The sequence below is a fragment of the Chrysoperla carnea genome, chromosome 5 (genome assembly GCF_905475395.1).
Source record: "Chrysoperla carnea chromosome 5, inChrCarn1.1, whole genome shotgun sequence".
Taxonomy (NCBI): domain Eukaryota; kingdom Metazoa; phylum Arthropoda; class Insecta; order Neuroptera; family Chrysopidae; genus Chrysoperla; species Chrysoperla carnea.
Window position 1 is genome coordinate 74,901,378 of NC_058341.1, and position 27,062 is coordinate 74,928,439.

General features: G+C 29.4%; 1 protein-coding gene and 1 long non-coding RNA gene across 2 annotated transcripts in view; one reads left to right on the plus strand and one right to left on the minus strand.

The window, feature by feature from the left end:
- Positions 1–27,062, plus strand: part of LOC123299607 (ice-structuring glycoprotein-like) — a 489,510-nt gene that overhangs the window by 175,109 nt on the left and 287,339 nt on the right. The window lies entirely within an intron of this gene.
- Positions 9,241–10,163, minus strand: LOC123299616. The gene is made up of 4 exons (XR_006535351.1): positions 10,145–10,163; positions 9,959–10,075; positions 9,424–9,566; positions 9,241–9,357 (listed from the first exon to the last, which is right to left on the minus strand). It is a non-coding gene; the product is annotated as an uncharacterized LOC123299616 (long non-coding RNA).

Below are 27,062 nucleotides of genomic sequence, written 5' to 3' on the forward strand. Positions count from 1 at the left end.
CTAAGTGTACGTGGTATGTAGACAAATGCAAGTCCAAACATTTTTTTCCGGGCGGAAGGTGTTAACTTTTACCCCACTGCCGCTTTCCACTTCCATCGAGATGGAAAATAGTATACAGACCACCGAAGCAAGTAAAGAATTTATCATGAATGTCTCGGCTTCACCTCGGGAGACAATGAACATGAAATCTAACATATTCTTTATTTTCTCTCCATAGATGTGTAATATAATTGAAAATATACACTATGCAATAAATATTTTATTTTTAGATTATTTTTCTTTGTATCTATGGAAACGGGTAGGATTTTCTCCTATTTTGTGTGATATATGTATGTACTTATAATTAACACTAACCACATAGGAGCTGCAGCTACGACGGACATCACGGTGCAATAAATGTTGGAAAAATCATCAACATTATCTAAAACGGGTTCTGTTTTCAATTTATACTAAGCGTATGCCAAGTGATTTTTATTGGCTCATAACGTTAATATGAGTCGAATATAATTCACACCGTTTAGTTGAGGTTGAAAGATCTTACTCTTACATATGAAAATTTTGAAAGCTAAAAATGGAAATAAAAAGTAAAGAAGTACTTTTTAAAATTTTACGCGATGATGGTATACAAACATGAAGCGTTGCTTAGGTAATATTTGTTTATAAAGTAAAGTCGTATCTATGGAATGTATGTACAAACGCAATAGCCGGGTCATTATAAGTTCTTCATCTTTCTTGAAGATGACCCGGCGTCAGATCAAATTCCCTTAAAAGTAAGCTAAAAAGACATCGAAGAATTTTATATTCGCATAAACTTTTCGAAGGAGATCTGCGTTTGCTACTTGACTGGTATTATTTACCATACATAAATATACCCTTTCCATTAAAAAAAAATGTTTTAAATGAAATCTATCTCATGCTGTTAATTCTTTACAATATTATTGCATAAACTATTTACTATTATATTTGTTTCATTAAAGTTACTTTTAACATAGTACTGGCAGTCGGTTCGTTTTCTGTAACAGCTTGTCCTACGACAAAGGAGTCCTCTGAAGATTTCCATGACGCTCGATAATTTGCTATAATATTTTCTAGTGCTTGTCATATTTCCAAGTGTTTCAGGTGTTCCACATATCTACATTTAATACTCGATTCTTGATTCAAAGTACAAGAATCGAGTATTAAATGCAGATATGTGGATATCTGATTTTTTCTCCATCTTTAGAGGGTCGTGGTCTTTCTCTCCCACGAGAACCAGTCGGGTTGGGGGAGGGAGTTTTTCTTTTAATTTTGATTTGGTTTTGGTGTGTTCTTGTATTTGGTATAACCTACAGAATTCAAGGTTTAATTCCTTTTCCCCACCCACCCTAACTTTGAAATTTCAAATTGCACCCACTACCTTATGATATCTCATTTGAAAGGGCATACAATTCTCTGTTCCACCACCATGGTAACAAAAATGAAATCGATTGATTGGTTATTAAGATAAATTAGCCATAAGATTGAAGGTAATTCCTATAATTTTTTTTTGTTTTAATAACGATAATAATTATATAATATTTTATTTTTAATCTATCAAAAATCATTAATTATTCAGTCTCAGTCAGAATCGAGTGGTTTTAATTTTTAGTTACAATGCTTCTGATTGGCTGCTTATTTTAATTAAAAGCCAACAATCCGTGCATCGGATCAAAAAATGAAAGAGGATTTTTCGTCTCAGAATTTTATTTTCTGCCTGATGAAAAAAAGCGTGCAGTACTTACCGGACACCCCGTATATACTATTTGCAGTCACACTTTAATGTGATACTTTCGAGCAGTTTCGGAATTATGAGATACACATTTTTTTGTTTAGGTTAAAGCAAAAAGGTTAGGTTAAATAAGAAACATTTAATTTTCACAACTTTTCTTTACAGAAAAGTTATGTTTAATTTAAATTGATCACTACGATTTAATATCACTCTTAAATACATTAACATTAAAATTAATTTAATTATCGATAATATACGATATACTTACGTCACAAACTTCTCTTCTTTTCATTGTCTCATATATAAAATATAAATTATGTTGAAAGTTTGGACACTCTTATTGTGAGTAGAAAATCCTTTATTTCAAATGCATTTTATAATAAAAATGTTTAGTATCTGGAATTTCAAACATATTTTCATGGTTATAATTTTTTATATCTCCGTTTACCTACTTTTTACAAAGAAACTATTTTTAATGAAGATATTTAAATAATGAATATTATTGTTTGAACTGGGTAATAAATATTTGTTTCGTAAAATGAAAATATTATGCTTTAATTATATTTGACTTTAGAGCTTGAAAAATAAAAAACAATCATAACGGCGTGTGCTAAGTAATGAGTCTTTAATTTTTATACCCCGTATATATGAAATATATATCAAGGTGCACTAATTTAAGTCCTAAGTTTTTCAAGGTACACTAATTTTAGTCCTAAGTCCTTAAGCTTTTAATACTTAAAAATATTGCTGCTATTTACAAAATTTTGGTACAAATAGTTATTCATAAAATCGCTTAATTAATTTATTTCCGGTTGTCTGTCCGTCTGTACGAAAAGGGATATCAAGCTGAAATTTTAATGGCATGCTCAGGACGTAAAAAGTGAGTTTGAGTTCGTAAATGAGCAACATAGGTAATTGGGTATTGGGTCCGTAAGACTCGTATACCGTTAGAAATAGAACAACGGAAGTAAAAGCTTGAAAACTTTGTAATAACTGTGTATGCGTGTAATTATTGTGTAAATAATTAAAATTTAATAATTTATAAATTGAAATTATTACTGGTGTATAAAAAACTATTATAAATTATAAAAAAATGAACAACACACGGTGTTTTCAAGCGGTCGCCCATCCTAGAACTAAGTGTGTTGTGAACCGAATGTTGCTTAACTTTAGTGATCGTGTAGTAATCGTTGAATCGTTTTCAATGTGGTATGTACGAGACGCATGACGATGACGCAAGTTCCATGGTTTTCGTTCACCCAAAAAAGTGCTCAGTGAGCCTAAAGAAGGTTTCATTTCAAAAATAAACTTTTGTTTCAAACATTTTTTTCGTAAACATCACTGTTTACCCACGCGGGCTCTAAATTATGACAAAACCTCTTTAAGGATTATTAGGAATGCCTCTTTAAGGATTATTAAACCTAAAGTAAAACAATTTTGCCGAATTTATGAAAATTAATTTGTTTAATTTTAGTGTTTTTTGACAATTGCTTTTGACTACCGTGTAAGTTAAAAGAAAGTTATTGTCAATATTATCCTTGAAAAAAGTACAGAAAAATTTGTGAATGTTGAAAGGTTTGAAAAATGGAGTGCAATTGTGAACCATACATTTTTAAACTCTTTTGACACTTACAAATTTACTGCCTGTTTATTACGGATTTTATTGTCAATAACTTCATTTTTTTTAACGATTAAGGCAGTTATTATTTTCCGATATTTGTAAAATGATTCATGTTCAAGAAAAAAAAATTTGCTCTAACGATTAAGCAAGTTTTCTCAAAGTTTAATGTTTTCGAAGACAATGCCGTTTATTATTCTAAAAAAAATTTGATGTTGAGATGAAAATTTTCAAATTCGGAGTTTTTATAATATTGGTAAACTTTTTCACCGTTTAAAATGTCAGTACAATGCGGCAAGGGGTGATACTAATTTTTAAGAAATAAATTCCAAAAAAAGCACAAGTCTTTAAATGAGCGTTATGACATTTTACCAAACTGAATCGATTTTGAAGATCAATGCCAATTTTTTAGTTTTTTCGAGTATGAAACACTAATTTACTTGAAATAGCTAAGAACACTCTCCGATAAAGTGCCTTTCAAATGAAACCAAAAAAATTAAAATCGGTTCATCCGTTTAGGCGCTACGATGCCACAGACAGGTAAACACACAGATGCACACATATAACGGTCAAACTTATAACATCCCTTTTTGTTCGGGGGTTAAAAATGGCAGGCAGATGAAAAAAGACCCAAAAATGGAACAGTTCCGTGTAATGAAATGCCTTAAAAACGAAAAGTGAGAGAGAAAAAGAAGGCAATTTAAGTTTTCGAATGGTCCGAAAGCTCATACGGGAACTCATTTCCCAGACCAATTTCTTTCAAGAACAAAAATCAAGTTTTCCAGTGTCAAATTGTTGTAAAATAATTTTAAAATTTTGTTACGCTTCAAAATTTTATATAAAATTTAGGGATAATAACAAGGGGAGATACAAATTTATGAGCAATAGATTTCAAAACTAAAAATTGCAAGTTTTCAAATCAGGTATTGTGGTTCTTAATTCGATGATTTTTTGCTGAGTTTTTGAAATTTTGATAAAGTTTTTTGTGTTTTAAAACATTCGTTTAATATTTGGTTAGGTATATATTATTTTATCCTTATATATAGAAGCGTTCACACTCAATTTTTTGTTGTTTCAATTCATTGACATGTTATATTACCTTTGTTCAAAGTTAATAATATGCAAATGACTTTTCATTCTAAACATCCGTTTATGTTTTGGGTTCATTATTACTATTCACATTTGTTTTCGATGTTCATGCGTACCGGTTATTTTGATTCTAATTGAAACATTTTTCTCTACCATTTTACTTCTATAGTAGAAATTACTATTGTTAAAAACGTTTAGAACATTTTCTAAAAAAATTTTATGAATTTTGAATTTTGCCTCATTCAAAAGCTTAAAGTAATAAATGGTGCAAGATCTTTAAGTCTGTTGAGATATACTGATAAATACGTCAAGAGTTCATCTCTGTCTCTGTCGATTATTCATAGTTTGATACTTTAGCAGTTACAAGAACATGCCAGAAATACTTCATAAGGTATTGTGAGAAAATTAACTATCAATAATAAAATTTTACTAAACCGCTTTTTTAATACAGCGAAATTTGGGAAAAATTAATTCTTTTGACAAATCTTTTAATAGACAAGCCAAATAATCCAACACATTTAGATGAAGAACAGATGCAGCCACTAAAAATAAATTGAAGAAGCCGTTTCTTGTAAACATTTTTTATATGCCTTTATTTAGCCATTTTAAATACGAGCTCAAAGTCAGCGGTGGATAAAATCATGTGATTTCTAGAGAAAAATTTGCAGAACTAATTCGAAATAAGCCTGTATTTAACTTTAAAAATATTTAAACTTTCTATAACATATTAAAACTAAAATTTGATTTTTATTGACAGCTTATTTGTGAATGTAAATTGATTTTTTATCCTTAGCGCAAAACATTCATTTTAAAAATATAAAATTATATTAAAATATAAATATGTGCGTATAATCATATTATTGTCCTGTCAGGAGCAGAATTGTTACAGTCATTATACAAACTGCGTATTCTAGGAAAAAACAAGTGAAAAAAACCATTGACTGAGTTAATCGTTGAAAAAAGATGAATGCAAGGTTTTTAATAGCAGTGCTTGCATTATTTTTTCATAAATTAGAATATTTAAAAAAACCAACACAATTACGGTAGCTGACGTCTTTTATTTGGTTTTAGAAAGTTTCGAATATTTTTAAAAGTATTCTTTAGAATTTTTTTCGTTTCTCGAGAATGTTTCACAAGACCCACTAGTTTAGGCCATCTGAAAATTTTCAACTGCCTATAACTTCATAGTTTTGCCGCAATTGGACTCCAAGGTTTTGTCTTAATTTGAGTCCTCACGGATGCCAACGTGACGTTAACGAAAAAATGTTTCAAACAAAAGTTTTTGAAGGTATTGCAAGCTCCAAGGCAAGATTGAAGACTTGTGGTTGAAATTTTTTTTACCTTATTTTCAACTCTAATAATGAATTTTATTATAGCTTCATGAATGTAGACGAAAAATAAGAATAGGTACAATTTTTCGTTATCTGCCTTGGTTTGCGAAATATCGGAAGCTAAATAATTAAACAAAAATATTCGATATTTTGAAAATTACTCCAGATATCGAAAAATGTTATTCTTACTTTTCATCTTATATTGTCAAGTTATAACATAATTTATCATCAAAAAGCAAAAACAATTTATTTTATTAAAATTTTTGTCCGCACTTCCGTGCTCATACATCCTTAATTAGTTCAGCATAACGGTTTATTTTATTTTTGTAATTATTTATTAAGTTCTACTAGTTCTACGAACTGGTTTTGGAGAAATCTATGCAAACCAATCATCCATCTACCTTTTTCCCATAAGCCCAATGTTAATATGCCAACTTTTGAAGACTTTTCAAGATTTCTACATATAAAGAAAAAACAAGCCTTTTATCGAACATTGCCCCGGCGCTGGACCGCTGGTATATCCTTAGTTTTTTATAAGACACATTTTTTACATTTAAATTTTTGTTTTCGTTTTTGAGTTATCATGTCCACAGACAAACGGATAGACGGACAGGCAACCGGAAATGAAACACTGAATTGAAGATGATTTTATGAACACCTAAATTAAATAATTAATTGATAAACCAAAATTTTGTTTACTAATTAATAAAATATTTTTAAGCGTTTTAATCTTGCAACTAAACTCAGTATACCTAGAAGTATTACATATATACATGGTATAAAAAACATGTTATGTGTAAATATATGAAAATAAAATTGTGTTAAGTGTTTGCATACTGCGTTTGAATTAGATACTCTATTCTATCATATAATGTTGGATTCTCATGATATTTTTTATTTTGGCATAAGTATTTCATACAAATGTAATAAATTTTTAGTTGCTTAGTTAATTCGGTAAATATGTACAGACTCTGATAACCAATAACTAAAATTCAAAGTTTAATTTGTAAGTTTTAGTACAATCATCTGATAGTTTTACCTGGAAAGTTTTTCGGCAGTTTTGAAAATAGTTGATTTTATAGAATTTGAGGTGTTCTTTTCGAATTTCTATTTTGTTACCTCGTATTTTTGACGCTTGTGACTCCATATTGAAAAAAATGTCATCAAAAAACAGTCTTATGATAAAATCTCCTTTCCAAGTCATTTTACGAGGAAAATATCTAAACGTATGACGTAAAAAAACAAATTATTGCGTAATCAAAATTGTCGATACATGGTATTTGAACAATTAACTCAGTCATATAATTGTTTTCCATTCTCTTTACCTGATAATTATATTGGATAAAATGAATTATTTAAAAATGGGAATTAATTTTATTAACTTTATCAGTTTTATTATCGTATTAATAAGTTGCTTACGACAGTGTACGTACATAGTAGTATTATGATAAACATATAAGATCTTATATCTTATAATTTGATTTTAATATGATTTTTTACAATCATTTAACATTATTAATTTTATAATAAGAAACTAAATTACTTTGAAAGCTCGTACAATTTATAAAAGAATTAAAATTGAATAACAAATGCAAGGCACATTTAAAAAATATAGCAATTATAAAAGTCAAACCAATGAAATATAATTTTGTATACTATTTCGACTAATTTCTAGAGAGAGATTGAAAAAACTGATTTTAAGTCAAGGCAAGAACTTGACAAGATAATACAAGATAATATAATGAACTGAGACTGATTTTCGACAACAATACGAAACTAAGCTTTCAGTTCGAGAACAAGACAACAAAGAAAATTTTAAGATCGAGACAATCTCTAATCTCGCCTTGTTACGGCTCTAGTGTGAAGCACTTTTCTTGTGGCCTGAAGGGTGTACGATTGTTATTCCATAGATGAGACAAATGCTTCTTCAAGAGAGTTCCAGAGCTTTCCAGCCTTGGCTATAGTAATGAGCGAGACCATGGCAAAAATCAAGACTGAATTAGACTATCTTTGTTTAACGAATTAAGTGTAATAGGCTTACCATCTTTGTCTTACTGATTGGTCTTGATATTGCGCATGTGTAAGAGTAAGATCAATGTACCTATTACATTAAGTATGCTAGACAAAACCGGTTAATTACAACAGGAACAAGACCAAGAAGTAAGACCCAGATCAAAGTTCAAGCTTAAGCGTGTAAGGTATAGACAGTCAAATTAGCCTTGTTTTGATGTTGGTGGTCATCAATACTGGGCTAGATATAGCAGCATCAATACAGCCCCTTGTGATAAAAATTTCAGATCATGGTGTCATCTACGCCTTGGTCTACATTTTGTTCTTTTATTACCATACATATCCTTTTCGTGCTTCTTGATGTCCATCGGTCGTCTTTTATTTGCCCGGTCCAACATCACTTAAATCTTTTAACAGGTGTGACCACATCCTTTATTTGCGTTTTTTGTCTTATGTCAGATGATGAGGAATATTGAAAAAAGTTCGAAAAAATGATAAACTTTGAAAGGCCTTATATCGGAAACTATTAGGTCTACAGAGATAATTCTTGTCTCATATTGTAAAAAATTTAGTCTACTTTAAAAATATATTCATAAGGAACGATTAAAATCTACCCTTTTAGGGTTATAATCGACAAGCTCTGATATATTTCGGAAACTATTAGGTGTATAAAGACAGTTGTAGTCTCATATCGTAGAAAATTTAGTCTACATGAAAGACGTCCTGATAAGGTACAATCAAAAATTTGCCCTATAGGGTTATATTCACCAGAATGACGCAAACTACGCCTTCCTTTCAGACAAGGTTACTGAACCGTTCAATAAGGTTCAAAGTATTTTGATTGTAGGTTTGGTTGACAGTAATTAAAAATCTTTTAAATTAGAGTAATAAGCACGATCAAAAACATTATACGGATTGAAGCAGAAAAGGTAACAATCATTAAAACACACGAACACGAAAAGAAATATGTACAAAAGTGAAAAATAAAAAAATAAAAAAAAATAGAAATAAATAAATAAGTAAAAAAAAGAAGCACACAAAAAAAAAAAAACCTATTTAAATCCAAAACACACACACAAAATAAAAAAAACAAGAAAAACCACTCAAAAAAAAAAAAAATTGAATTAAAATCACGCTAGCGTGTGAACGGACGTTAGTACACGCTAACGTGTGAATGGCCACCCTGCGCAACAATTATTAAAAGTTAACAAACAAAACAACGTAGTTCGGTGTATGAATACACAACGGAGCTAAAAAGCTCAGACAATTTTAAAGATTAGGTCTCTTGAAAAATCACCATTGAAGGGTACACTTCGAATAAAAATTTTATTAAAATTAATAATTTTACACGTTTGTGCCCGCAACGCGAGCACGTTTTTAATATTACATCGACAATTCATGGATTGGGATAATCAACGACGGAATTACTCTTGAAAAAATCACCGTTGAATGGTACACATCAAAGATAAAATTTATTAAAATCAATAACATACACGTTCGTGCCCGCAACGCGAGCACGTTTTAATATTACATCGTACAATTGATGGATTGGGCAATTTAATCTGGAAATAAAGATAATTGGTTTTACTTCAAAGAAGCGGACCTATTCTTAAACAAATTAATCATACCTGGACATTTCATCAACGGCTGGTGTTGTTTGTTTGGTTGTGTATCGCTCGGTCATCCTCAGGTGGTTTTTCCTAGATTTTTAAGGTACGGTTATTATTTTCCTTCTGTTTTAATCCGTATTTACTAGTAATTGGAGATTTACCTACAAAAAAATTCAAAAAAAAACGATTAATATACGTAGTTTTAAAATAAGCGATTGAACATTTCCGATTCGATTTTCATAAAATATATAAATTTTGTTGTGTATGTGGACCAATACCGCGCTTAGAAGGTAGCTGACCACGAGTTTAGACAGCCCTATTTACGGGTGTCTCGAAAACTCGCTCGGAGCTGAACTTCGCGGTCTTTAATCTTCGCTGTATTCTGCCCCGTGTAATGCTTGACTAAATCGAGTCACGGGTCAGATACCGAGGATAGTGAATTGGTTCACTGCACAAGAAGAATTTACGCCAAAATCGGAAATGTTCAATTCAAACTAGAATCACACATTTTAATAAAACAAAAAAAATAATTAAAAAAAAAAACAAAACTTACTTTAATAAGGTTATGTCGCCTTGTGATTTTTGTGAAGTTGTGATCTTTTTTTAGTTTCTTATTTTTTTTTAAATTCATTTAATGATTTTAACTTTAGTACTGACATATTTGTAAACGCTAAAAACAAAAGAAGAATATTTTATATTTTAATTAAATAAATTAATCTAAAGGTAGATATGAACCTACATGTGTTTTTGTTGTTGTCTAATACTGTGACATTTCTCTGATATAACCCATAGAGTTGTAGTTGCTTCACAGACTACTACTCCATCCTAGACCGTTCCCTTGTCCACTTTAATTTTTTTTTCAGATTCGATCACACTTACTAAGATCGCGGTTAAAAAACGCTTCCACTTTGTCAACAAAGCCACAGTTGGTCATTTAATAGAAGATTTTAATATAAAGTCATCTTAAAAATGCCATATTACTGGATTATTATTATTATTATTATAACAGCAAGGCTTGATTCAGTCAAAACACGCAATTAAACTGTAGGCGTATAAGCTTTCTTTTTCTAGATACAGGCTGCTGAAATTTTAGAAAAAAGGGATATTGCTGAGAGTATTACCGGCTATATAAAACGTGTGCTTAGAAAAATTGAACATTATTTAATAGTTATTGTATTTGCAATGAAGACAGAGATTTTTATTCCAAACGGGGTGATGGCACATCCATATATCGTCTACTAGATTTCATAATTTCTAAAAATAATCCTTAAATCATTAAGAATGTTTAGCTCATAATCAAATTTTCAATTTTGCTAACATTCACAAAATTTCAACATTATTTGTCTAAAAAGCACACTTCCCCGCCTAAGTGTATTGAAAGATTTTATCATTATTTTTAAGTTATTTAGCATTTGAGGCATCATAGCTATAGACTACCCTAATGCGGTTTTCCACTTGGTCTAAAAGACTTTATAAGATCGGCCTTCAACCATCTGATAACCAGATGAGACATTTTTTATGATATTTTATTGATTTTTAAACACTCCTATCACAGTTTTTCTATCAGAAAGTGTTCAAGGCTTTTTAAATTTGATTAATTTTAATCAATTTATTCCAAGAACGGTTTTTTTCAGGCAAACCTATACCATTATTTTCGTAATTAAATTATCTTTGTTCTAATACCAATTTCGATTATTTAACAGATCGGTGTAGTTACCTATATTAACTTACCCGTTTATAAGGTATGAACAGATTTACATTGATCTGTTAATAAATTGAAATTGGTACCAGAAGAATTCCTTCAGAGATTGAAAAAATAACACATTTTTCTTAAAATCGAATATTACTTTTTAAATTTTTCAAGAATTTTTATTTCGAAAACTAAGCGTCTAGAGAAAAAATTATACGAGTACTTTTTTGCTTAAAATTGATCACAAAACACAAAAATATTTCTTATTTTGAAAAAATAAAAAATTTTGAGCTTTATGTATTCTCTACCCCTTGTTTATCGGACGATGATGTTCATTAACGGACTTGACCTTTCAAATACCAATACCCTTCCTCATGTGAAAATTTTATTCAAATCGGACTTAAATTGCGACCTCTAGAGAGTTTACTTACAGACACATAAACGTATAGATACATATCAATATGCATATATACCTATATATAAATTTTAGTGATGGTCATTTTTGACATCTATGAGGTAAGATCGATGAACATTCAAAATTAGGTAGGATCGATGAACATTCAAAGAATTTTCAAAATTACATTGTAAGTACAAAAGCAATAGCTTCATTTTCTTCGGCAATTGGCTAATAATGGTAAGGGCTTACCTGAAAATTCCTCTCATGGAAAAAATTGATTTAAGTTAATTTAATAATTTAATTAATAATTTAATAATTTAAGTTAATTTAATTTAAGAAATATCCATGAACACTTTTCGATAGAAAAACTATGATATGTGTTTTTGAAAATAGATTCCATTAAAAATATGTCTCATCTGGTTATCAAATGGCTGAATGCAGACCTTATACCGTCTCTTGTACTAACTGGTTTACTAGCTTAAAGACATAATACAAGATTTAGTTGAAGTGTCTTCTTCAATAATATAAAAGAATTTCCATTTAATTGATTGAATCATTATTTATGAAAAAGTTCCATACAAAAGAGACAATTTTTTTGTGTTCACTTCTTCACATTGACAATAGTATGACTATTTGTTATAGTAAAGTACAGGTATTATATTACATTTATAAAAAATACAATTACTTAACAATAGTCGTACAATACCAAATATTTAATTTTTAATAACTATTTAAAAAAATACACTCTTTATAAAATTTATTTAACACTACAAGTCGTGTTACATTCGAATCAAAATTAAAAAGGGAAGAAGTAGAATACATACAATGTTACTGACATTATTATTATAAATGTTGTGATCAGGTACGTAGGTACTTTTAATATTTTTATCAATATAAAAAAATTGTATAATGGTTATGAAAGTTTGATATGTAATAGTCTTGAAAAACTCATGTGACATTCATGTTTATTGACAATGGTTTGTAAGTAGCGGTATTCTGACTAGCGGTATTCAATTTAACTTTACAACGGATTATTGTTTTAATTTAATTGAATATCTTCGGCCAATATTAAATTGCTCAAAACCTAGCGGAGGAGAAAAATTTACACCCCCTGCAGAAATGTTTAGAATTATTTCGGGCAATATGGAATAATCTGACTTCATTCTTAATGTAAGCGATTAATAACGTTAACATGATTAAACATTTGTGATTTTCTATTGTTCAAAATCAGTTTAGGCATAATTTCTGTTAACAAAGTTTTGAAAGGCAGATCACTTAGTATTTATAGTGGTGTTATTTGTTTATAACTATCACTAATTTTGACTGGTAAGCCTACCCATATGATAAGCTATTGCTTTAAAGTATTTTTGATTTTTGCGAGTTCAGCTAAGGCTTGCAATTATTTGTTTTTAATTAAATTGACAAAAAAAATACAACAACAAGAGAATTAAAGTTATATCGTTATGGCCGGGTTATGATTTACTCTATTCCCTATTACATTATAAAGAATTAATATCGGAGAAACTTAAAAAAAAAATATCTTAAAGAAGGGGAAATTTCCATAAAAAAACTCCCACTCCCGATAATTACAAACAAAGTATTAACATTTTGTATACTCTTTTGTCGCGATCTTGTCAAGTTGAATATAACAAAGGCTCCTTGAAGCTAAAAAACTTGACGAAACTTATTTAACCATTTTTTTTTAGTTTAAAGTGTTTAAATTTAATAAAAATTGTTGAAAAATTAACTTTAAGATAAATTTTGAACGATACTATCATAATTATATCAAATTTTTAAATTACTATTTAATTCCTTATAAAAAATTATTTAATCTGAGATACTCGTTTTTGACGATATTACCTACAACAATATAAAGATAACGCAGGAAGATCTGTTTTTAGCGTTAAATTAATATTATAAGTAATGGAGATAGACTTCCGCGAGTGGAGTTTTTGATTGGAATCTCCTCTTTACAAAATTTCAAAAATTTCTTAAATATTAATATTTTTGAAAATATTGACGAAAAACCAAATACCGTGATTTTTTTCATCTTTAATTGTTTATAATTTTTGAAATTTTTTGTTCTGAAAAATGCTTCTGACACATTTTTCTAGATATCCTCCCTAACCCAACGAGAGTATTTCTATATTTAACCAATTTGAACTTGTTGACTTTGTTTAAATAATATCCTATAATATTTAACTAGCGTTTGCTCTAATTTTGTCAGTGTTTATACAGGGGATCTTAAATATAGTGAACAGTAGAAAAACAGCAAAAAGGAGCTAAGATTAAAAGTCCTCTGGAGTTTTTCAATCTGCCACACCGTTAAAAATTTGGTACTTTGTTATTTATCGTTGATAATAAAAAAATTGTCGGCTAACATTATGAACACCGAAATTTTTTATAATAGGCAAAGTTGTAGGAAATAAAATTTACTACTTTTTACTATTTAACCAATTTTTCGCTAAGTTTAATATTTTTTTGAGATCAAATTTAATAATTAATTTTAATAAAAGTTTGGATTTTAAATTATAGAATTTTGTAGGCAAATTTATCTGTAAATAATAAACGTTCTATTAAATAAAAATTTGTGTCATTCATTTACCTTCACACGGAAGCCAAAAAAAATTACCAAAAATTAATAATAAAAATCTATATATTATCTAATATATTTTAAAATGTAAAAAACCATATTTTATTTTGTACGCCAAACCAAAGCCCTATCCTAACAACATCAACAAGTACTGTGTGAATTGAAGGGATATAATATTATAAGTGAAATAATAATTGTTAGTATGTATACATTTAATAACCCCCTACCGATATTTATTAAAATGGGTCTGGTAGCAGGAACATCCATAATATACTGCTGTTGTAGATTCGTACCTACTTATGTAAGTATATTAAATAAATTGAGAGGGTTTATTGTACAATTGTACTGATTTAATATTATTATCTTTTGATTCATAATAATAATTTTTAAGTGCTGTTGTTATTCATTCTATTAAAAAAATGGACACATAAAGCTATCAAAATGTGGTATAAGTGTGTTTTATAAATGTTTTCAATCATATAAATAAAATATATATTTCCCATATGATTTTTATTGATCTCAATTTTTTTCGTCATACTGATTTTATAATGAAAATAATGTATGAGAAAGAAACATGTATAACTAAAGATGATATCATTATAGTTAAATAAAACGGAACGAGTAAAATTCTAATTATTACTTTCTGTTTCATCGAATACCTTAGTCTATCAACAAGTTTAAATTGGTGAAGCATAATAATACTGATCTTGATATCTTGAAAAATATGCCAAAAGCGTTTTTCAGCACATAAAACATTGCAAAAGTTACAAATAATTCAAGATGAAAAAACAGTCAATTTGTTTTAGCCAATATTAATTCATATGGTATTAATACTGAATAAATTTCAAAAAAAGATTCTTAAAGAGGAGGAAATTTCCAATAAATAACTCTCACTACCGGAAGTGTGTCTCCATTTTTTATAATTTTAATTTAACGCTGAAAATATTCCTTTTTGCGCCATTTTCAGATTGTTTAAATATCATCAAAAACGAGTATATTTATAATAATTTTTTTAAGTTAACAAAAGGATGTACGAGTATCAAGACAATCTTTAATGAAAAATTTGATTTTTTGTATATGAAGCTGGGCTGAGTGAAAATGAATTCTGGGAATTTTTTGTGGGTGAGCTTCAAAAGTAGTCACTTTCCAGCCATACATTTTTCACTACACTTAAATTTCAAATATGCTTGATGCATGGTCACCATGACAATCCAAAGTAATTTTGATATTATTATTTTTTATTGCCAAAACAAACCAAAAATATTTTAATCCAAATATATCAAACTTAAATTACCTATTTTTTCGTAGGTAAACACTATAAACATCATGTAATTAACAACCATAATTATGGCAAAACATTACTGTATAACATTCTGTCTATAAAGTGACCTGTAAAAAAATTCCAATTCCAATTCCCGTTAATATCGGTAGACAGAGTCTTCCTTAGTAGGATTTGCGAATAAAACAATGTCCACATATCCAATTTTAGCAAATAGAGGTCAATGAAGTATAACATAAAAATGTTTAGCGAGATGGTGTATTACAGAAGCAGGCTTAGAGAGAGGGAGGGGATTAATAAATCTTACGTACGTTTTTAAACAATATTGATAATTTAAGGTCTCGTTATCTGTGAGTGAATTATAGGAACTGATCAGAAATTTATTATAGTCGGTAATGTGAGTATGCATAGTAAGAAATGCATGGCGTTTATTACAATACTAGTATGGTATAGGGACAGATATTCAAAAAGAATTTGATAATACTTTATATAATTTACTTCGAGTGTGTAGATGTTAGTCACTGTACTCCTCATAAATGTATGGACCGATTTTGATGAAATTTTTTGTGTCTGCTCAGCTGGATCCAATGATGATTTTAATTTCCCATTCAGTCCACTGTAACTGTTTGTGAGGGTTCCGCACCAAAAAAAAAAAAAATCAAATTTCATTAAATGGTGGGAGCGCATATAAATCATGTCTTAAATTATAACATGCCATATGTACTACGTATTTTTAATAGTATTGAGTGTTATTAATTATTATTCAGATATTGTGAATAGGTATTTATTAGAGCTATATGTGAGCGAAACGGGCTCCACCACCAAATTCCAGGCCATGGCCGAAGCTCCGGCCGTGGTGTGTCCTATAGATAGGAGAAAAATTTGGGTTTAGTAAGATGGGCATGGCGGGATGGGTTACGCAAAATAGGTTTAGCGGACAGTCAAAGCATAATATAGGTATTAATGACGTCTGTCGGGTCCGCTACTACTCGATAATATTGCTTTAAGATCCATAACTATGACGTTATTTACAATACTGTATGTCATAAAAACTTTGTAGGCATAAAAACTTAGCTTGTATGGCATAAAAACATAGATATATCAGTGAGTAGTAAATCTTGAGTCCCACACTATATTGCAGATGTCGCAATTGTACTTGATTATTCCGCTATGATATTTGGCGCGTTTATCAATACGCATAATTGAACTATGATTTTATTCAGTATAGGTGTAAACGCTATGTCTGTTGTCACACTGTGCTCATCACTATTATTCTTAACCTATTTTGTCATTTTAATAAATATTGCAGGCATGCCATCGGTAGCATTAGTGACATTACTGTGTTAAATAGTACTATTCGCTAGAAGTATTGTGAATATTACCAGTCAGTATTGGCCAGACATTCAAACTGACCTTAGCTAATGCGCCCTAACTGTTCCGATACATCAAAATTTTATAGTAAATCAAAATTCTCAAAACCATATAATATTGCGTTCACATCTGCACTTGCAAACAGATATCGTCAAAAAATTTCTTACCGTGTAATGATTCCCGGTTGGAGTTAAATTACAAAAAACAATTTAAAAATATCAACTGCAGGACACTATAGATCCCAAATATTTTGCGATGTATTATAATTGGTACATTTTTATTATTTGGTACAAAGTTACGCTGTATATGTGATATTTATTTTCATTTTCACAAAAAAATTAGCTTTTATAATTATTTTGAATAATTCAGTGTATTGTACGTACTTAGTGTTAGTTAGCACAGAATACAATGAGATTACCTATCACGTTGGACCTCTATAAATAAGCATGAAATCTAATTAAGGAATATCACATATGTAAAAAAATTATTCTGCCTAGATTTTTTTGTGTACATTCACAAAAGAATAATAAATATGCCAATTAAATTTACTCATTAATATTGTAGTGTATCTACTGTACAGTACAAAAGGTACAGTGTAATTTGAAAGTATTTTTTTGAGGGTATGCCTGAAAAGAAATTTGCTACCAGGCAACACGTGAAATAGCATTTTATGCGAAGCAGGATCGAGCTCACGAAGGGGAGGGGGTCGTGTGACACGCATTTTCACCAACAAACATAGTTTCAAAACATAGCTTAGATGGATAATGTCTGAAGATCGGCTAAACGGTTTAGTCTCGCTGAATGAACATCGTGGTGAAGAGGTTGATGCGCATAGAGCTTTCGAAAAGTTTTCTTCTATAGCTTGCAAAATTAACTCATTGAGACATAATGGTTGAATATCACATTTTCAGTGAATATCTTACTCGAAAAAAGATTTTTTTGACTCTATGATCTAACATGACGAACACAAAAACAAAAATTACTATTATTTGACCACTATCATTTGGATATTTTGTTGAATTTTCATTATTCCTATATATTATAAATATACAAGTAAGGATGTTGGTTTTTTTGTTTTGTTTGTTTGCTTCCTTGTTTGTTTGTTTGTTACGCTTTCACGCAAAAACGTATCAAGTAAATTATTAAGAAGTAAATTATGGAACCAGCCTCTGTCAAAAATGAAATGTAATCAACAATACCTGTCTAGGTAGGGGACAAAAATTGCATTATTATAAAGTTTTGAACAAAATAAATTTAGAAGTACATTTAAATGCTCTTTAGTGCAAAAATTTATAAATTGGGTCTCAGATTACATTTCATTTGTGACAGAGACTGGTTCCATAATTTACTTCTTTTGTTTCTGCCGTTCAGGATGACATTACAGAAAACGATTATTTCATTAATTTTGTAAACGTTCATCTTTAATCCCAGAATATAACATTGCGAATTATTATCGAATTTAACAAAAAATGCTTCTTACTGTGTAGACTAGAAAATTTATTGATAGGCATTGAATTTGTATGCTCTTATATTCCAATAAACGAGGCGAAAAAATAACGAAATCTCTAAATTTTGACCTATAGCAGTGATTTTGATGAAAAATCGGGCTTGGCTTTGTTCATCCTCTAGATCAAAAGTTTTATGGTGACGAGTGGTGCTTCGACCAGGGGGTGGTAGACACCCCTTCTAGGGGGTGGAAAAATATATGTAGAAAATGGCAACAAAAATCGATAGAGCGATAAAATCGAAGCAAAAAGAGTTTTTTAATATATTTCGAAAAGTCAATACTTCCGAGTAATTTTCAACTGAAATTCAAAATATTTAACGTTAAATAACTGAAAAATTCTACGTTTTTTGAAACAGTGTTTTGTATATTTTTTAAAGTAATATAAAAAACCTTAAAAAAATAATAAAAAAAAGTTTATCCGATAAAATAATCTGCGGAAAACGGGTTTTTCCTTTCTAAACTTTTTTTGTAACTTTATTATTTTTCGATTTATTTAACAATAAAGAAAACTTTTGCGTTTTTTTTTAACTTCCCAGTGGGATAGTTATTGTAATGGGTCCGATTTTTCAAAGCCCCCGCTGAGGGGGTCCACGGAAAAATGAAACAAAAATTTTTTACAAGAAAATTATAAATATTAAAATATATGCTATATTTTTATCCTTTCCACTGGGAAGTTAGTCGTGTGTACCTTTCGGGTCGCACCTAGACCGTTTTTTTTTAAATTTTCATTTCAGCATTCAAATTGCAATATTTCGAAAAATTTCTATTCCAAACTGTTAAATTTTTTGAGAATTTTGTCAGTACCTAAATAAAGTAAATTGAAAAGCGGCAAGTATTAATTTTTTTTCTCGTGGTTATTTTATCTGTTTTTGTGCTGAATAAAACATAAAAAGGTTCAAGAAACTTTCTCTCATTAACTCCGTTAATTTTCGAGCAAACGCCTTGAACCTTTTTTCATTTTCAAAGATTTTTATAGTACTTAGAGAGTTTATTCTATACATTTTTCAAAAAACAAGTTTTTCATTTATTTAACGTTAAATACTCCGAATTTCAGTTGCCAATAACTCGGAAAGTGATTTCTTTTCGAAATATATTTAGATAACACTTTTTGCTTAGATTTCATCGATCTATCAATTTCCGTTGCCATTTTCAACATATATTTTTCTACCCCCTACTAAGGGGTGGCTACCACCGACTGGGCAATAACAGCACTAGACACTTTAACTTTTTGTCTAGAGGATGAACAAAGTCTATTGCCAAACTTTCAGGTCAATCGGAGTTATAGGAAAGATTTTAGAGGTATAGGTAAGCATCGGTTACTGGAGTATTAATGTTATAATACACTCGCATATACCATATGTACAAAAATTTATTTAGAAAAACAAACTGAATGTATATTAATTTATAAAACGGCAAATTAAACGCAAACAATACAAAATATTTACAGTAAAAAAAGAAGTTGTTTGTGCTGTTAATGAATTAAAATATTTTACGTATAAAAAACAGATTTTATTATATTCAAAACAAGTCAAATGAATATGTAAGTTTTTATAATCGTAATCATCTATTCAAAATCATTGAATTGACTGACGATGACAAATAACGGAACGACTTTTACAAGGTTTTTTTTACGTTTTTGATAATTTGATTGACGAGCCTCTTCTCTTTAGTGATTTATTTTTCTGGTATGCATTAATATTATGTAATGTATTATAGCTACATTTAAAAAATGTTAAATATTTAATGTAGGTACATGTGTTAAACCAAATGATATAATTATTGTTGTTATAACAGCTTTTAATGAAAACATATGTATAATGATTACATTTCATATTACGTATAACATTTTTAATTGAATTTATTCTACATTCAATTTCAATGTTACTTGCATGTGAATGTGATACCTACTTTACTTTTTAGAGTGGTAAATTGTTACCCTGTAAAACTACCGAACTTTTTTAGTTATGTTACATATGCTAGTCATATTCTTACAAGTGATATTTACAAAATTTAAATACTCCCTGACAAATTTTTCGGGTACGGGTTCCTAAACTCGCACTTGAATCATAGCTAAGAACACTGTCCGTTAAATTACCTTTCAAGCGAAACCAAAAAATTAAAATCGGTTCATCCGTCTAGGCGCTACAATGCCTCAGACAGGCAGACACACATACATAGCGGTCGAAATTATAACACCTTTTGTTTTAGTTCGGAGGTTAAAAATCGCAAACCGCGATGTACAGCTGCTTTTTTTGAACCTCTTAGGGGAGAGTTTCAATAAGCTTCGATCGACACCACAACGAATTCTATATCACTTTTTTCAAAAAATAACCACGAACGCACGTACGTACACACACACATACTTATTCTCCAAATTGGTGTTAAAGCTTCGTTCTAACCATGAGACGTAAAGATATGTTGAAGATATTTTGATTTCGAAAATTGGACCCATAAGGGAAATTAAAAATACTCTTTTCACAACAATGTACTTTAATTTTTCAAATTATTTATGAAAAAATTAAGCTATGAATCCATATAGCTACAGGCTAATTTTTAACATCCTAAAAATGCTTAAAATGCATAAGAATGGTCGAAGTTTGACCATTCTTAGTTAAAAAGCATTTCCGTGTTTAGAATTTCATTGAACTTAAAAGTCGGCAATGAATTGAAGACCAATATTATCTAATTGAATACAATTTTAAAGTATTTCTAGGTCAGATGTCCACAATTTTGATCAACTTATTCAGACTGTTATTTACAAAAATTCATCTTAGGGCAATAATTAACAATTCTAGTGTGGCCTAAGTCCAGTAAAGAGATTTAATAACACGTATTTATGTGAGAAATTCGTCCCAGGCAAATTAGTACCTATTATCTAAAGTATTCACAACACAATTTTTCAGAGAGGTTTTTATACCTGTTTTTATTTGTGAAATTTTTGATTAAAAAATACCCCATTAAATATCACAAATCGAAAAGGTAGATAATTCCACCATGTAATAAACAAAAAATGTTGATAAAAAAGTTTTAAATGATAATCAACCATATAGTTTTTAGTACAATGTATGAAAAATATCGAAGGTTAATTGAAAAAGAAGAAAACTTGATTAAAAAACTACGGATATTTTAAAAATTAGGTTGAAGTAAATAAAAGTATAGGAATAATAAAAAATCGTTTAGAGTGAACTGTAACTCGATTACATTGGGTTCTATAGCAAATATTTCAAGCTTTGAAATTTTAAGACAATCGCTAGAGGGGCAAAGATACAAAATATGAATTACAAGCAAAAATTTTTAAAGGGTCCTGATTTCTAAAAAAAGAAAAAAATAGTTTTGGCTCTTTTCTTACGCATGTAAATTTATTCAACAGATTTAGAGATGAGACATTTTGTTTAGTTGATTTTTAAATATTCTTCGGAATTTGAATAAAGTAATCCTATTAACTTTGCGAGAAAGATTACATTTGTTTATAAATATTTCTTCCGTATCTTATGCAAAACGTCCTGCAAGAGCCATTATCTAAGTGACAAACGAACCGACTCATTTTATATGTGCAAAACACTCTAAAACTTCAAATATAAAATTATTACATCTATTAATACTTTTATATTTGGGTATACATTGTTACGTAACTGCCATGATTAACGGTCCAGAATTAACGGAAGATGATGCCACCATAAATCCGTATTATTTTTACAAGGATAAGGATTTGTAAGATCCTTGAGGGTAAATTTAACACAAACACTGCTTCACGTTTAATTCTAGTAAGTCGTTTATTTTGACTTTGTATTTCTATATAATTTTTATGTTTTTCCGTAATAAGGATTTTATTACTTGATCCCAATTTTAATGTATGATGTTCGAGTTTGTATAATTACTGTATGATTTTGATCATTTGGCGATGCCTTTAAATACAAACCTTTTAGGTCAAAATATTAAATATTGTGACGTAAAAATTAAATATTAATTTTGCTGACCAGCTAAATAATCAAACCATGCCACTGTTACAAATAAGGTTATTACATTATTTAAATATTACTTAATAATAATAAAAAATGATTTATTTATACAGTTTTTAGGATGTTTTTCGTAATGACCTGATCCAGGCTACTACAATATAAAGAGTAAAGATTTTCTTTCATATAATCAGTCAATAAAAATGAACGAAAAGTTTAACATAGAGACTAGCACGCACATTTTTAATTAATATTTTCACAAGCCATTCAGGTCAAAATAGAGAGAAAAATCTCAAAAATGGAAATGTTTTAAAATTAGACTTATTTAACTATAAAATCTGAAAACGTAGTTTTATCAACGAAAATAAAAGTTTGAATGTGAAATGAAATTTTGAATTCAGTAGTATTTTACTTTTTTAAAGCAAGTGAGTGGCCTTCGAATTTCTAAGGAGAAGGGTTGCAAGCTCAAAGCTCCGCGAAGTTGGGAGATAAACCAGAAAGTCGAGTTATGTGTACCCAGTTTTTTCATAATTAAATAATTAAATAAATATATTTCTAGTAATTTAAAATAAAAGCTGCTCAGAGTTGTCAAGTTTACCTGAAAATGAAACAAATAATAAAAAAATTTGTTTTTTTTTTCTGAACTCAGGAGAATTTATGTTGATAACGGGAGCCGCGAAAGATTTCACGATTTCATTAAGTTTAAATTTTTCAGAACACTTTATTCGAGTTAAAGATATATTTGACTTTGCCCTACGCATCTTAAAAAAGTATGATCGCTTACTAAATAAAAACCATTGTATATACCCACTTTTAATTAAGTTTGAAGGAAAATAGAAAGAGGCTATTATTCAAAAAATCAGTACATAATACTTACCTCTCAATAACAACCCTTATCAACTATCAAAAAAGAAAAAGTTTTCCTTCGTTTTAACTAACATGAAAATGTCTATGTTACAGTCAAAACTATAAACTGGTCAAAAGTACTTTGAACTAACAAAATCAGTAAAATGTACTTTGAACCGCAGGCTTTCGACAATAATATTTTTGACTGAAATAACAGTCAAAAATATCATTGCCCAATAAAGCGGATCAAAAGTAGATGTTTTTTACTTCAATTATTTTAACTTCAATTAATCATTTTAAAATTATAACGTAATTGTATTTTTTCGTTATTTTAGTGTCTATTTTTTAAGTATTCTTATTACCTTTTCTTTCATGGCATCAGACATGGCCAACCCATGAATCAGTGAATGAACATAATTATGGGGTCAACCAAAAAGCCAAGAAACCAACAGAGCCGTGCTTACTCGACTTCATTAAAGGCATGACCAATCCATGGAAAAGTGAATGAATGTAACCACAAGGTTAACGTCAGTTGATTTTGTATCGAGTTGACCCAAGTTGTTTTTACCAGAGTGGGAATGATCGCGTTGTGTTCAGCCGAGTTATATAATACTTAAATACAAGAGTTATTCATGACGGTTTCTTTCTAGCGATTAAAACTAGTTTTGACCAGAAGTATATATAATGGACACATTGTAGATAAAGAAGTTTTATAGATAGAACCTTGTTTTATGAAAAAAGAAAATGAATAAAAAAAAACACTACCAAACTATACATACATCGGTTTTGTATGTTGTAACAAAAAAATCTGGCGTGGGTGCCATATTACCTCTATGCACATCTATAATAAAAGAAAAGTGGTTCACGGTCAACAGATTTGGCAGTTAGTTCAATTCAGTAATTGACGAAAAACCACTAAATGGTATTGCAACACTTAATGTTATTGTACAATTGTTTTCGAGTCTTTTACACAATGATAATATTTTTCAGCTTAATAACATACCGCTAAAACAAATTAATTTAGGGCTTTCAAGAAAGAATGTGCAAAAATTCAAAATTACCAAATTGTACGAATCCAATAATATTATTCTGATGTGATATACCATCAACTAGATGAGGCTTTCTTAACTATGGTTTTCAATTTTGAGAATTTGTCGAAGATTTTTCTAGCATGAATGCACTTGTGAACAGATTTGGCCTAGTTTTCTTCACAGGCTTAGAATAATGTTAGCTGTGACATAATCGTCTGCAAAGTTCGCGTTTTCTCCATTCAGAGCATGTAAAACTCACGTCCTCTCAGCTATTTTTAACAATTTTTTAATTAATTGGTATGAATGAAGTATATTTGACATCTGAGAGTGGTTGAGTTTACTTGTATATCAGTGTGCAGTATTAAAAAAGTTGCGAAAAGGCGCGCTGAGCACTTTTTTGTGTGAACAAAAATCATAGAAATCGCGTCATTAAGCAACATTGAGCACACATAGTTCTATGATGGATGACCGCTTGAAAACACTGCGTTTTGTTGCATTTTTTAATTATTCATAATAGTTTTTTATACACACGTTAATAATTCCTATTTATAAATTATGAAATTTTAATTATTTATACTATATTTAATTAAAAAGTTATTACAAAGTTTTAAGTTTTCATTTCCTTCGATAGCCTCCATGATTGACTTTTTTCATGCTCTTTTAGCAATATAAATTATAATTGCCAGACAATTTTACCGTTGCAAACTCCGCGCCAAAACAAAATCATTTTAGCGTGGCTGTAATTTTATCATGATTTAGATTTATAATTAAAGAATGTAATTTTAAATTGCCAGCCAGAAATATTCTTGCTATACTAGTGCGAATCCACCGTTCTTGCGATATACTTATCCATTCCTAATTTCAGTACGGAAAGAAGTACCCGAAATTCAACCTTCCTAAAATAAACTCTCGAACATGTTACCAGCTATCGTACCAAAAGTTGTGGAAATATATAAATATATAAATTGAACGTAAATTACTTCGTAAATTTGAGACCCAAGAAAAATTCTTAGTAACTGAACTGTCATGCTTAGAAAATAACAAATTGTATAACTTCTAAGATTCTTCTTGTGTTACTCCTTGTTTATAGCGACATCGAATATTTTCGTATTTCTTACTACACAAAAATCGTAGTCCGTAGAACGGTAAAATTTTAGATTTGGGAGTGTTAATTAGTATTGGCACCTTATTCATTTTGAATATGTGCAATTAGGTTTTCATGAATTAAGTTATCCTTCTCCAAATGATATTTTTGAAATACGAAAACAGTAAATCGCTTAATACGTGCATGGACGTGAAAAGTTGAATGTAAGAGATATTTTACTTCAACATTGACAATATTTTATTAAAACTTACTAAATTAGAATCTATGTTATATAGTATAGATGTACTTTTAAATTAGTTTTTACTTAATTATGTTCGTTTAGCTTTAATATTCACCATACAATAACTTAAACAGACAATATGACGTCTTTATGAAATTATAAAGGCATCAAAATTTTTTTCCAAAAAAAACTCATGATGTTGTGAAGATTTCTAATGCATGATAAGATAGTAAGATAGTGAGGCGCCCTGATTTTCTCATCGTTATATATATATACAAATTTTAATAAAAAATACTTTTTATGGGACAAGCTTTTATTGCGGTTAAAAGTAGACTTAGTACGCCACTATCTTACCATGCATTGTCATGCAAACTAAGCGTGCATGCAAAATGTCAGCTTAATCGGTTGACAATGACTGCTTCAATATTGAGTACAAGATTTCACCCAGGAAAACATACAAACATACCTTCATATATACATTGCAAGTAAAATAAAACCTTGTAAAAATATGCCCATATTCAAAGAAAATATTACTTACCAGTATCAAATCGGAAACGGAAAATTGATCGGAAAACGGATTTCTTACCGGTTATCAAGAAATCCGTTACTCTTTTCCATAATGCACGAAATTACAGGAGTTATTTTTTGTTTTAAATTGGTCAGTATCACGTATTATAACGTAAATAAGCCTCAAACTTAGCACTTCCACTCTCCAAATTAGTAAAGATTTTGTGCTTTTACATTGAGTACCTGATGCTGTACCTATTATTATCATGTGAAAACTAATGCGCCTCTTCAGCGGCTTTGTTTCACTGGAAAGAATCCCTCCTCTATACCACTCATTCCAGAGATTTATGCGGTGTTCACAGTTATACATTGCACTCAATTATCCCAAATGACTTTACTAAAGTAAATAAATATTTGAATGTTAATTACAAGTACAACAAATAAATCAAATCATTTTATGCCAAATAAATTTTAGAAACCTTAAATGGTCGTAATTTATAACACTGGTACCTACCTGCATTTAAACATTTTGATTAATGTGTAATAAAAATGTTGTTTTATAAAGATTGATAATTTTTTATTATTTGCTGATTTGCTGATATTTATTTTAGCTACAATCAATAATTTGTTTACCTTATTTATGCAAAATATATCAGAGTATATTAAGTTAAGTCCCAAGTTTGTAGTACTTAAAAATATTATATAAAAAAAATCAGCAGTTTTTATTTTAAAATAAATTGCAACGAGAACCTATTTAAATCCTCCGAAAAAGGATCGGCGATATATATATATATATATATATTTTTCGAAAGATTGCATGTTGTAGTAGTCTGTTCTGAAGTAGTATAGAGTAGTTTTCCGAGAGTCGTATTCGAAAAAATTAACTTGCTAAAAAAATGTCATGACTCATTTTATCAAAAACTTTGGCCCAAGGTTCGCTCGTGATAGTGACTTATTTCAATGGATTCCATAAATAATTCATTTAGTGAATTGTTGATTCGATTCATTGAGAGTATATATTTTTACATCACTTATCCGCTCTCCCTACAACTCACAATAAGGACAATAATAACTGTGAAAACGTATGAGCTATACTTCACCCCGCTTGATCTCGCTTATCCCAACCCCTAAACATCAACTTTACTCCCATCTCCT